At 43.6% G+C, this 14792-nt stretch overlaps 1 pseudogene; it reads left to right on the top strand.

Annotated features, from left to right (window-relative positions):
* Positions 1–45: 45 nt before the first annotated feature.
* Positions 46–2007, top strand: LOC123183461 (probable flavin-containing monooxygenase 1; annotated as a pseudogene).
* The last annotated feature ends 12785 nt before the right edge of the window (positions 2008–14792 follow it).

Raw genomic sequence — 14792 nt, 5'->3', positions numbered from 1 at the left:
GGAGGAGGGGGTTGCTGGGGCAGTGGTGGCGGCCAGGCGACGGGGATGGCGCGGGGCGGAGGAGGGGGTCGCCGGGGCTGCGGGGTCGTTGGCATTTATTTTAGGGCATTGTTCTTTGCCGTCTGCTATGATCCGAGGCTGATGGCGAACATGATCTTTGCCGTCAGCTCTTCATTGGCGTCTGTTTTGTGTAAGCTGATGGCAAAGAACTTCTTTGCCGTCAGGCAGCTGACGGCAAAGATCAGGCTGACGGCAAAGATCCTGATTCCAGTAGTGGAGTACAACGGAGCTGTTGCAAGTGCCCTTTTTCCTTTAAAACAACCTGACCAATTTGTTTTCCCAAATTTTCTTCAACGTATTTAAATTTTCAAACAAGAAAACATGAATATTTTCCTGGTTTTTCTTCGATTTCCACAGTTTGTCAAACTTGTATGCTTCCATAGTGCCATGAGTACAAACCGCCTCGAATATGACAAGGATCAAAAGACGGTTTAAACACTTGGTCAAGAAGAATATCTGATATTATTGTGGATGCATTCTGTGAAATTAAGACTCCAACAATTATATAACCTAGATTCTCTTGGTGAGAAACTGGGGTTAGAGTGCCAGCGCATTGGCCAATATTGATCATTTATGGCATATGTAGACACACATGGCCGACTTCGTGGTGCTATGCGTCGGACGGTACATCGGCATCCCAGCATTCCAACATTCCCACTGGAGAAAGGCCCAGAGGCCTTTAATGGCACAATGATCCACTCAATGGATTACTCCAACATGGACGATGCACATGCCACTGAAGTGATCAAAGGCAAGCTCGTTACTGTCATTGGCTACCAAAAGTCTGCTCTTGACATCGCCACGGACTGCGCAAACATGAACGGTCCGAGGCATCCTTGTACAATGATTATTCGGACAAAGAGATGGACCATTCCTGACTTCTACGCTTGGGGTGTCCCAGTTGCTTTCTTCTACTTCAATCGCTTGTCCGAGCTCCTAGTTCACAAGCCAGGCGAGGGGCTGCTCCTTAGCCTGCTGGCTACCTTCTTGTCACCCTTGGTATGAATTTTTTTTGTGGTGTTGTACGAGTAGAATTTGAAGTAATAAGGTGTAGAAACTAACAATAGATCAGTCTTTATATATGCATGTTCTCATGGACGCATTTCATGCATTAATTCAACTTGATCAGCGATGAATGTTATCAAAGTTTGTTGAGAGCTACTACATGTGGGCAGTGCCCATGAGGAAGCATGGCATGGTGCCGCAACACTGCTTCTTTCAAGCTTTTAAGCTCATGGCTTATTGCGATAATGCCAGACAAATTCTACAACAAGGTGGAGCAGGGAAGCATTAGTCTCAAGAAAGCAAAAAAAATTAGCTTCTGTAGAGATGGCATCATTGTACAAGGTGAGTCCGCACTGATCAAGAGTGACATTGTGATCTTTGGGACGGGATATAATGGAGATCAGAAGCTCAAAGAGTTGTTCGCCTCGCCTTTGTTCAGAGAGATCGTTGTTGGCACGCCATGTACTGCAGTTCCCCTATATAGGTTCCTTTCAACCCTTTTTAATTTTTGGTCAACTTGCATGAGCTATGTTATACCCACTTATGTAGCACAATTAATTAACCATAGTTGTTATAAATGTGACAGGCTATGCGTCCACCCAAGGATTCCCCAGTTAGCAATTGCTGGCTACTCCGAGAGCATGGGAGATCTACACACCTCGGAGATACGGTCCAAAGTGGCTGGTCCATTTTCTCGATGGGGGCTTTCGATTGCCTACCATATCATCAATGGACGAAAATGTGAAAGAGTGGCATGCATACATGAAATGCTACTCGGGGGACTACTTCCGTCGATCTTGCGTCAGTTCTGTCGGCATATGGCACAATGACCAGCTATGCAAAGACATGGGTTGTGAGCCTAGGATGAAAATTGGCTTTCTGGCAGACTGGGTGGTTCCCTACGAACCTGCAGATTATGCAGGTGTGAGTCCAACGAAGTAAAATACTACAATATGGTATTTTACTAGTTAAATACTATATGATTGATACATCTTCAATGTATCTACAATTTTTGATTGTTCCATGCTATTATATATTCTGTTTTGGATGTTTAATGGGCTTTATTATACATTTTATATTATTTTTGGGCTAACCTATTAACCGGAGGCCCAGCCCAAATTGTTGTTTTTTTTTCCTATTTCAGTGTTTCGCCGAAAACGAATATCAAACGGAGTCCAAACGGAATGAAACCTTCGGGAGAGTTATTTTTTGAACAAACGTGATCCAGAGGACTTGGAGTGGACGTCAAGAAATCACCGAGGAGGCCACAAGGCAGGGGGCGCGCCCTCCACCCTCGTGGGCCCCTCGTGGTTCCACCGACCTACTTCTTCCTCCTATATATACCTACGTACCCCCAAACCATCGAAGAGCACCACGAAAACCTAATTCCACCGCTGCAACCTTCTGTACCTGTGAGATCCCATCTTCGGGCCTTTTCCGGCGCTCCGCCGGAGGGGGCATTGATCAGGGAGGGCTTCTACATCAACACCATAGCCTCTCCGATGATGTGTGAGTAGTTTACCTCAGACCTTCGGGTCCATAGTTATTAGCTAGATGGCTTCTTCTCTCTCTTTGGATCTCAATACAAAGTTCTCCTCGATTCTCTTGGAGATCTATTTGATATAACTCTTCTTTTTGCGGTGTGTTTGTCGAGATCCGATGAATTGTGGGTTTATGATCAAGATTATCTATGAACAATATTTGAATCTCCTCTGAATTCTTTTATGTATGATTGGTTATCTTTGCAAGTCTCTTCGAATTATCAGTTTGGTTTGGCCTACTAGATTGATCTTTCTTGCAATAGGAGAAGTGTTGGGGATCGTTGCAGAAATTAAAAAATTTCTACGCATCACCAAGATCAATCTATGGAGTTTACTCCTCTCTTCAGATCTACGAGAGGGGAGGAGTGCATCTACATACCCTTGTAGATCGCGAGCGGAAGCGTTCAACAGGACGGGGTTGATGGAGTCGTACTCATCGTGATCTGAATCACCGATGATCCTAGCGCCGAACGGACGGCACCTCCGCGTTCAACACACGTACGGAGCGGAGACGTCTCCTCCTTCTTAATCCAGCAAGGGGGAAGGAGAAGTTGATGGAGATCCAGCAGCACGACGGCGTGGTGGTGGATGCAGCGGGATTCCAGCAGGGCTTCGCCAAGCGCTACTGGAGGAGGAAGAGGTGTCACGGGAGGGAGAGGGAGGCGCCAGGGCTTAGGGTGCGGCTGCCCTCCCTCCCCTCCACTATATATAGGGGCTAGGGGGGCGCATGCCCCCCTTGGAGATCCCATCTACAGGGGGCGGCGGCCCCTCGGGGGGCAACGGCCCCCTTAGGGTTTCCAACCAGGGGGGCGCATGCCCCCTCGGGATGGCAACGGCCCCCTAGGGTTTCCAACCCTAGGTGCCTTGGGCCCTTGGGTGGGGCGCACCAGCCCACCAGGGACTGGTTCCCACGCCACTTCAGCCCATGGGGCCCTCCGGGATAGGTGGCCCGAACCGGTGGACCCCCCGGGACCCTTCCGGTGGTCCCGGTACAATACCGGTGACCCCCGATTAATAGAAAATTCAAAACAAATACTAAAACAAATAATATAATAATTCAAAAAAGTCAATTATTTTAGAATGAAAGAATTTGGTACGCTCCATATTTTAGATCATTTGGGCATCCGAGTAGCTCTCAGCAAAAAAAGAAATTTTGGGGTATGCGATTTTTACTATTCATGTGTTGTTTCGGTCCAATTTGTCTTTTTTTGCTGAGAGCTACTCATGTGTCAAAATGATTTGCAATTTAGAGCGCACCTCACGCATCAAATTATCATTCATGCAAAAAATGTTCGGATTTTTTATATTCTTTTAGTATTTTCTTTTCACCGAATGCAGATGAGTCTGGCCTCAGAAATGGATATTCGAGGTGTTTGGAGAATGCTATGGACTCGAGCTCTGTTTTCCTCACGGTACTTAAACGTGTGGTTTCTGAACCCACTGAAATGACCAAAGAATCACACTATTTCGACTTTGCAAGTCCTTGGGAACTGTGTAGCAGCGGATAATTCAGAAGAGAGGAGGAAGCGGCATTGAAAACACCCTCAATGCCACTTCCTCCTCTCTTCTGCCTCAAAGCCGCTTCCTCCTCTCTTCTGAATTATCCACTGCTACACAGTTTTCAAGTATGATCGTGAAGAACTCGAAACCTTCCAAGTCATACTCCAGTGTGGCAGAGCGTAGCCTGCGGTGGCGGCATCCCCCCATCTCTGATAAGCAGCAGAAGTGACCAATTACTGCCCTTACAACATTGTCATATAACATTACAACAACAGAAGTTTTGAGCAGAAGATAATCAACTACAATTAATTAATTTGGTAGGTTAGTTGGCAATAGTTGGAACAGAGCCAAGTTTTTAGACATGAAAGAAAACTGAGAAAAAAAAGGAATGCACTTGTGCTCAACAACATCAACAACACTTAATTAATTTCGTAGGTTAGTTGGCAATGGCAATTGACACCCATTACGACAAGCTCTTCGTCACCTCCATAAACGAGAAACATATCCTTCGTCCTTTTCAGGTACTTCAGGATGTTCTTGACGGTTGTCCAGTGTTCCATGCCGGGATTACTTTGGTACCTTCCTACCAAAACTTACGGCAAGGTTTACATCAGGTCTGGTACACAGCATGGCATACATAATAGACCCTATGGCCGAGGCATAGGGGATGACACTCATCTTTTCTCTATCTTCTGCCGTGGTCGGGCATTGAGCCGTGCTCAATCTCACACCTTGCAATACAGGAAAGAACCCCTTCTTGGACTGATCCATATTGAACTTCTTCAATATCTTGTCAAGGTATGTGCTTTGTGAAAGACCTATGAGGCGTCTCGATCTATCTCTATAGATCTTGATGCCTAATATGTAAGCAGCTTCTCCAAGGTCCTTCATTGAAAAACACTTATTCAAGTAGGCCTTTATGCTTTCCAAGAATTCTATATCATTTTCCATCAATAGTATGTCATCCACATATAATATGAGAAATGCTACAGAGCTCCCACTCACTTTCTTGTAAACACAGGCTTCTCCATAAGTCTGTGTAAACCCAAACGCTTTGATCATCTCATCAAAGCGAATGTTCCAACTCCGAGACGCCTGCACCAGCCCATAGATTGAGCGCTGGAGCTTGCATACCTTGTCAGCATTCTTAGGATCGACAAAACCTTCCAGCTGCATCATATACAATTCTTCCTTAAGGAAGCCGTTAAGGAATGCCGTTTTGACGTCCATTTGCCATATTTCATAATCGTAGAATGCGGCAATTGCTAACATGATTCGGACGGACTTCAGGTTCGCTACGGGTGAGAAGGTCTCATCATAGTCAACTCCTTGAACTTGTCGATAACCCTTAGCGACAAGTCGAGCTTTATAGATGGTAACATTACCATCCGCGTCCGTCTTCTTCTTAAAGATCCATTTATTTTCTATCGCTCGCCGATCATCGGGCAAGTCTGTCAAAGTCCATACTTTGTTTTCATACATGGATCCTATCTTGGATTGCATGGCTTCAAGCCATTTGTTGGAATCTGGGCCCGCCATTGCTTCTTCATAGTTCGAAGGTTCACCGTTGTCCAACAACATGATTTCCAGGACAGGGTTGCCGTACCACTCTGGTGCGGAACGTGTCCTTGTGGACGTACGAAGTTTAGTGGTAACTTGATCATGATCATCATCATTAACTTCCACTCTAGTCGGTGTAGGCACCACAGAAACATTTTCTTGTGCTGCGCTACTTTCTGGTTCGAGAGGGGTCATCTCATCAAGTTCCACTTTCCTCCCACTTACTTCTTTCGAGAGAAACTCTTTCTCCAGAAAGGACCCGTTCTTGGCAACGAAGATCTTGCCTTCGGATCTGAGGTAGAAGGTATACCCAATGGTTTCCTTAGGGTATCCTATGAAGACGCATTTTTCCGACTTGGGTTCGACCTTTTCAGGTTGAAGTTTCTTGACATAAGCATCGCATCCCCAAACTTTAAGAAACGACAGCTTAGGTTTCTTTCCAAACCATAATTCATACGGTGTCGTCTCAACGGATTTCGATGGAGCCCTATTTAAAGTGAATGCGGCAGTATCTAAAGCATAACCCCAGAATGATAGCGGTAGATCGGTAAGAGACATCATAGATCGCACCATATCCAATAGAGTGCGATTACGACGTTCGGACACACCATTACGCTGAGGTGTTCCAGGCGGCGTGAGTTGTGAAACAATTCCACGTTTCCTTAAGTGTGTGCCAAATTCGTGACTCAAATATTCACCTCCACGATCGGATCGTAAGAACTTTATTTTCCTGTCATGTTGATTTTCAACCTCACTCTGAAATTCCTTGAACTTTTCAAAGGTCTCAGACTTGTGTTTCATTAAGTAGACATACCCATATCTACTCAAGTCATCAGTGAGGGTGAGAACATAACGATAGCCACCGCGAGCCTCAACGCTCATTGGACCGCACACATCAGTATGTATGATTTCCAATAAGTTGGTTGCTCGCTCCATTGTTCCGGAGAACGCAGTCTTGCTCATTTTTCCCATGAGGCATGGTTCACACGTGTCAAATGATTCATAATCAAGAGACTGCAAAAGTCCATCTGCATGGAGTTTCTTCATGCGTTTGACACCAATGTGACCAAGGCGGCAGTGCCACAAGTATGTGGGACTATCATTATCAACCTTACATTTCTTGGCATTCACACTATGAATATGTGTAACATCACGTTTGCGATTCATTAAGAATAAACCATTGACCAGCGGGGCATGACCATAAAACATATCTCTCGTATAAATAGAACAATCATTATTCTCGGATTTAAATGAGTAGCCATCTCGCATCAAACGAGATCCAGATACAATGTTCATGCTCAAAGCTGGCACTAAATAACAATTATTGAGGTTTAAAACTAATCCCGTAGGTAAATGTAGAGGTAGCATGCCGACGGCGATCACATCGACCTTGGAACCATTCCCGACGCGCATCGTCACCTCGTCCTTCGGCAGTCTCCGCTTATTCCGCAACTCCTGCTTTGAGTTACAAATACCCAGGAGCTACTACGAGCGCTGGTTAGGTACACATCAATAACATGTATATCACATATACCTTTGGTATTGCCGGCCTTCTTATCCGCTAAATACTTGGGGCAGTTCCGCTTCCAGTGACCGTTTCCCTTGCAATAAAAGCACTCAGTCTCAGGCTTGGGTCCATTCTTTGTCTTCTTCCCGGCAGCTTGCTTACCGGGCGCGGCAACTCCCTTGCCGTCTTTCTTGAAGTTCTTCTTACCGTTGCCTTTCTTGAACTTAGTGGTTTTATTCACCATCAAAACTTGATGTTCCTTTTTGATCTCCACCTCCGCTGATTTCAGCATTGGATATACCTTAGGAATGGTCTTTTCCATCCCCTGCATATTGAAGTTCATCACAAAGCTCTTGTAGCTAGGTGGGAGCGACTGAAGGATTCTGTCAACGACCACGTCATCCGGGAGATTAACTCCCAGCTGAGACAAGCGGTTGTGCAACACAGACATTTTGAGTATGTGTTCACTGTCGGAACTATTCTCCTCCATCTTACAACTGTAGAACTTGTCGGAGACTTCATATCTCTCGACCCGGGCATGAGCTTGGAAAACCATTTTCAGCTCTTGGAACATCTCATATGCTCCGTGCTGCTCGAAACGCTTTTGAAGCCCCGGTTCTAAGTTGTAAAGCATGCCGCACTGAACCAGGGAGTAATCATCAACACGTGTTTGCCAAGCGTTCATAACGTCTTGGTTTGCTGTGACGGGTGCTTCACCTAGCGGTGCTTCAAGGACATATGCTTTCTTGGCAGCTATGAGGATGATCCTCAAGTTCCTGACCCAGTCCGTATAGTTGCCACCATCGTCTTTCAGCTTGGTTTTCTCTTGGAACGCGTTGAAGTTGAGGTTGACATTAGCGTGGGCCATTTGATCTACAAGACATATTGCAAAGATTTTAGACTAAGTTCATGATAATTAAGTTCATCTAATCAAATTATTAATGAACTCCCACTCAGACAGACATACCTCTAGTCATCTAAGTGATACATGATCTGAGTCAACTAGGCCGTGTCCGATCATCACGTGAGACGGACTAGTCATCATCGGTGAACATCTTCATGTTGATCGTATCTTCTATACGACTCGTGTTCGACCTTTCGGTCTTCCGTGTTTCGAGGCCATGTCTGTACATGCTAGGCTCGTCAAGTCAACCTAAGTGTATTGCGTGTGTAAATCTGGCTTACACCCGTTGTATGCGAATGTTAGGACCTATCACACCCGATCATCACGTGCTGCTTCGGAACAACGGACTTTAGAAACGGTGCATAGTTAGGGGGAACACAATTCTTGAAATTTTAGCGAGAGATCATCTTATTTATGCTACTGTCGTTCTAAGAAAATAAGATGTAAAACATGATAAACATCACATGCAATCAAATAGTGACATGATATGGCCAATATCATGCTTTTTGCTCCTTTTGATCTCCATCTTCGGGGCGCCATGATCATCATCTTCACCGGCATGACACCATGATCTCCATCATCATGATCTTCATCATTGTGTCTTCATGAAGTTGTCTCGCCAACTATTACTTCTACTACTATATCTAACGGTTAGCAATGAAAGTAAAGTAATTACATGACGTTCCAGTTGACACGGAGGTCATAAATAAATTAAGACAACTCCTATGGCTCCTGCTGGTTGTCATACTCATCGACATACAAGTCGTGATTCCTATTACAAGAACATGATCAATCTCATACATCACATATATCATTCATCACATCCTTCTGGCCATATCACATCACATGACACTTGCTGCAAAAACAAGTTAGATGTCCTCTAATTGTTGTTGCAAATTTTTTTACGTGGCTGCTATAGGTTTCTAGCAAGAACGTTTCTTACCTACGCCAAAACCACAACGTGATATGCCAATTTCTATTTACCCTTCATAAGGACCGTTTTCATCGAATCCGATCCGACTAAAGTGGGAGAGATAGACACCCGCTAGCCACCTTATGCAACTAGTGCATGTCAGTCGGTGGAACCTGTCTCACGTAAGCGTACGTGTAAGGTCGGTCCGGGCCGCTTCATCCCACGATGCCGCCGAATCAAGATAAGACTAGTAACGGCAAGTAAATTGACAAAATCGACGCCCACAACAACTTGTGTTCTACTCGTGCATAGAAATTACGCATAGACCTAGCTCTGATACCACTGTTGGGGATCGTTGTATAAACGCATCACCAAGATCAATCTATGGAGTTTACTAGCAACGAGAGGGGAGGAGTGCATCTACATACCCTTGTAGATCGCGAGCGGAAGCGTTCAAGAGAACGGGGTTGATGGAGTCGTACTCGTCGTGATCCAAATCACCGATGATCCTAGCGCCGAATGGACGGCACCTCCGCGTTCAACACACGTACGGAGCGGAGACGTCTCCTCCTTCTTGATCCAGCAAGGGGGAAGGAGAAGTTGATGGAGATCCAGCAGCACGATGGCGTGGTGGTGGATGCAGCGGGATTCCAGCAGGGCTTTGCCAAGCGCTACTGGAGGAGGAAGAGGTGTCACGGGTGGGAGAGGGAGGCGCCAGGGCTTAGGGTGCGGCTGCCCTCCCTCCCCTCCACTATATATAGGGGCTAGGGGGGCGCATGCCCCCCTTGGAGATCCCATCTAGAGGGGCGGTTGGCGGCCCCTCGGGGGGCAACGGCCCCCTTAGGGTTTCCAACCCTAGGCGCCATGGGCCCTTGGGTGGGGCGCACCAGCCCACCAGGGGCTGGTTCCCACGCCACTTCAGCCCATGGGGCCCTCCGGGATAGGTGGCCCGACCCGATGGACCCCCCGGGACCCTTTCGGTGGTCCCGGTACAATACCGGTGACCCCCGAAACTCTCCTGGTGGCCGAAACTATACTTCCTATATATAAATCTTTACCTCCGGACCATTCCGGAACTCCTCGTGACGTCTGGGATCTCAGCCGGGATTCCGAACAACTTTTGGTTATCCGCATACTAATATCTCTACAACTCTAGCGTCACCGAACCTTAAGTGTGTAGACCCTACGGGTTCGGGAGACACGTAGACATGACCGATACAACTCTCCGGTCAATAACCAACAGCGGGATCTGGATACCCATGTTGGCTCCCACATTGTCCACGATAATCTCATCGGATGAACCACGATGTCAAGGATTCAAGCAATCTCGTATACAATTCCCTTTGTCAATCGGTACGTTACTTGCCCGAGATTCGATCGTCGGTATCCCAATACCTCGTTCAATCTCGTTACCGGCAAGTCACTTTACTCGTTCCATAATGCATGATCCCGTGACTAACTACTTAGTCACATTGAGCTCATTATGATGATGCAATACCGAGCGGGCCCAGAGATACCTCTCCGTCATACGGAGTGACAAATCCCAGTCTCGATCCGTGCCAACCCAACAGACACTTTCGGAGATACCTGTAGTGCACCTTTATAGGCACCCAGTTACGTTGTGACGTTTCGTACACCCAAAGCATTCCTACGGTATCCGGGAGTTGCACGATCTCATGGTCTAATGAGATGATACTTGACATTAGAAAAGCTTTAGCAAACAAACTACACGATCTAGTGCCATGCTTAGGATTGGGTCTTGTCCATCACATCATTCTCCTAATGATGTGATCTCGTTATCAATGACATCCAATGTCCATGGTCAGGAAACCGTAACCATCTATTGATCAACGAGCTAGTCAACTAGAGGCTCACTAAGGACATGTTATGGTCTATGTGTTCACACATGTATTACGATTTTCGGATAACACAATTATAGCATGAACAATAGACAATTATCATGAACAAGGAAATATAATAATAACCATTTTATTATTGCCTCTAGGGCATATTTCCAACAAGAAGTGCTTAGCTTTGGGTTCAATCTTGCGGTGTCCTTTCCCAGTGACAGCAGGGGCAGCAAGGCACGTATTGTATTGTTGCCATCGAGGATAAAAAGATGGGGTTTATATCATATTGCATGAGTTTATCCCTCTACATCATGTCATCTTGCTTAAAGCGTTACTCCGTTCTTATGAACTTAAAACTCTAGATGCATGCTGGATAGCGGTCGATGTGTGGAGTAATAGTAGTAGATGAAGGCAGGAGTCGGTCTACTTGTCACGGACATGATGCCTATATACATGATCATACCTAGATATTCTCATAACTATGCTCAGTTCTATCAATTGCTCGACAGTAATTCGTTTACCCACCGTAATACTTATGCTATTTTGAGAGAAGCCACTAGTGAAACCTATGCCCCCGGGTCTATTTTCCATCATATTAATCTCCCGTCAACAAGCTATTTCTGGCGCCGTTTATTTTTCTTTGTTTACTTTTAGTCTTTATCATAAAAATACCAAAAACATTATCCTGTTATCTCTATCAGATCTCACTCTCGTAAGTGACCATGAAGGGATTGACAACCCCTTTATCACGTTGGTTGCGAGGTTCTTATTTGTTTGTGTAGGTGCGTGGGACTTGAGTGTGGCCTCCCACTGGATTGATACATTGGTTCTCAAAAACTGAGGGAAATACTTACGCTACTTTACTGCATCACCCTTTCCTCTTCAAGGGAAAACCAACGCAGTGCTCAAGAGGTAGCAAGAAGGATTTCTGGCGCCGTTGCCGGGGAGTCTACGCACAAGTCAAGACATACCAAGTACCCATCACAAACTCTCATCCCTCGCATTACATTATTTGCCATTTGCCTCTCGTTTTCCTGTCCCCCACTTCAGCCTTGCCGTTTTTCGCCCTCTCTTTCCGTTCGCCTTTTTTTCGCTTGCTTCTTGTTTGCTCGTGTGTTGGATTGCTTGCTTGTCACGATGGCTCAATAATACTAAATTGTGTGACTTTTCCAATACCAACAACAATGATTTTCTTAGCACTCCGATTGCTCCTCTTACCGATGCTGAATCTTGTGAAATTAATGACGTTTTGCTGAATCTTGTCATGAAAGATCAATTCGCCGAGCTTCCTAGTGAAGATGCCGCCACCCATCTAAATAGCTTTGTTGATTTGTGTGATATGCAAAACAAGAAAGATGTGGACAATGATATTGTTAAATTGAAGGTATTTCCTTTTTCGCTTAGAGATCGTGCTAAAACTTGGTTTTCGTTTTTGTCTAAAAATAGTATTGATTCTTGGAATAAGTCCAAAGATGCTTTTATCTCTAAGTAATTTCCTCCGGCTAAGATCATCTCTCTTAGAAACGATATTATGAATTTTAAGAAACTTGATCATGAACATGTTGCACAAGCTTGGGAGAGGATGAAATTAATGATACGTAATTGCCCTGCTCATGGTTTGAATTTGTGGATGATTATACAAAAAATTTATGCCGGATTGAATTTTGCTTCTAGAAATCTTTTAGATTCGGCCGCGGGAGGCACTTTTATGGAAATCACTTTACGATAAGGTACTAAACTCCTAGATAATATTATGGTTAATTATTCTCAATGACACACCGAAAGATCTACTAGTAAAAAAGTGCATGCGATAGAAGAAATTAATGTTTTGAGTGGAAAGATGGATGAACTTATGAAATTGTTTGCTATTAACAATGTTTCTTCTGATCCTAATGATATGCCTTTGTCTACCTTGATTGAGAATAATAATGAATCTATGGATGTGAATTTTGTTGGTAGGAATAATTTTGGTAACAACGCGTATAGAGGAAACTTTAATCCTAGGCCGTTCCCTAGTGATTCCTCTAATAATTATGGTAATTTCTACAACAATTCTTATGGAAATTTTAATAAGATGCCCTCTGAATATGATACTAGTGTTAAAGAGTTTATGAATTCACAAAAGAATTTCAATGCTTTGCTCGAAGAAAAATTGCCTAAGATTGATGAGTTGGCTAGGAACGTGGATAGAATTTCTCTTGATGTTGATTCTTTGAAGCTTAGATTTATTCCACCTAAGCATGATATCAATGAGTCTCTCAAAGCTATGAGAATTTCCATTGATGAGTGCAAAGAAAGAACCGCTAGGATGCGTGCTAAGAAAGATTGCTTTGTAAAAGCGTGTTCTTCTAATTTTTATGAGAATAAAGATAAAGTTCTAAAAGTTATTGATGTGTCCCCTATTAAATCTTTGTTTTTCAATATGAATCTTGATAATGATGGGACTGGAGATGAGTCAACTTTAGTTAGAAGGCGTTCCAAAAATTCGGAGTTTTTAGATCTTGATGCAAAAATTTGTAAAAGTGGAATTGAAGAGGTCAAAACTTTAGATAGCAATGAACCCACTATCTTGAATTTAAAAGAATTTAATTATGACAATTGCTCTTTTATAGATTGTATTTCCTCGTTGCAATCCGTGCTAAATTCTCCTCATGCTTACAGTCAAAATAAAGCTTTTACCAAACATATCGTTGATGCTTTAATGCAATCTTATGAAGAAAAGCTTGAATTAGAAGTTTCTATCCCTAGAAAACTTTATGATGAGTGGGAACCTACTATTAGAATTAAAATTAAAGATCATGAATGCTATGCTTTGTGTGATTTGGGTGCTAGTGTTTCCACGATTCCAAAAACTTTGTGTGATTTGCTAGGTTTCCATGAATTTGATGATTGTTCTCTAAACTTGCACCTTGTGGATTCCACTATTAAGAAACCTATGGGAAGAATTAATGATGTTCTTATTGTTGCAAATAGGAACTATGTGCCCGTAGATTTCATTGTTCTTGATATAGATTGCAATCCTTCATGTCCTATTATTCTTGGCAGATCTTTCCTTAGAACGATTGGTGCAATTATTGATATGAAGGAAGGGAATATTAGATTCCAATTTCCGTTAAGGAAAGGCATGAAACACTTCCCTGGAAAGAAAATTAAATTACCTTATGAATCTATTTTGAGAGCCACTTATGGATTGCCTAACAAAGATGGTAATACCTAGATCTATCCTTGCTTTTATGCCTAGCTAAGGGCGTTCAACGATAGCGCTTGTTGGGAGGCAACCCAATTTTATTTTTAGTTTTTTTGCTTTTTGGTTCTGTTTAGGAATAAATATTCCATCTAGCCTATGGTTAGATTTGTTTTTATGTTTTAATTAGTGTTTGTGCCAAGTTAAACCTATAGGATCTTCTTGGATGATAGTTATTTGATCTTGCTGAAAATCCTAGAAACTTTCTGTTCACGAAACAATTGTTAAAAATCACCAGAACATGATAAGATACTGATTCCAATTGAAGGAGATCAATAAAGAAATTATCTAGGTCTTCCTATTTTGGTAGATTTTTCTGAGTTTCATAAGTTTGCGTAAGTTACAGATTACTACAGACTGTTCTGTTTTTTACAGATTCTGTTTTTCGCGTGTTGTTTGCTTATTTTGATGAATCTATGGCTAGTAAAAGAGTTTATAAACCATAGAGAAGTTGGAATACAGTAGGTTTAACACCAACATAAATAAAGAATGAGTTCATTACAGTACCTTGAAGTGGTGTTTTGTTTTGTTTCACTGACGGAGCTCACGAGATTTTCTGTTAAGTTTTGTGTTGTGAAGTTTTTAAGTTTTGGGTAAAGATTTGATGGATTATGGAATAAGGATTGGCAAGAGATTAAGCTTGGGGATGCCCAAGGCACCCCAAGGTAAAATCCAAGGACAATCAAAAGCCTAAGCTTGGGGATGCCC

The sequence above is a fragment of the Triticum aestivum genome, chromosome 1D (assembly GCF_018294505.1).
Source record: "Triticum aestivum cultivar Chinese Spring chromosome 1D, IWGSC CS RefSeq v2.1, whole genome shotgun sequence".
NCBI classification, from domain to species: domain Eukaryota; kingdom Viridiplantae; phylum Streptophyta; class Magnoliopsida; order Poales; family Poaceae; genus Triticum; species Triticum aestivum.
The sequence above is the reverse complement of the archived record's forward strand: the minus strand, read 5'-3'. Positions and strand labels throughout refer to the sequence as shown.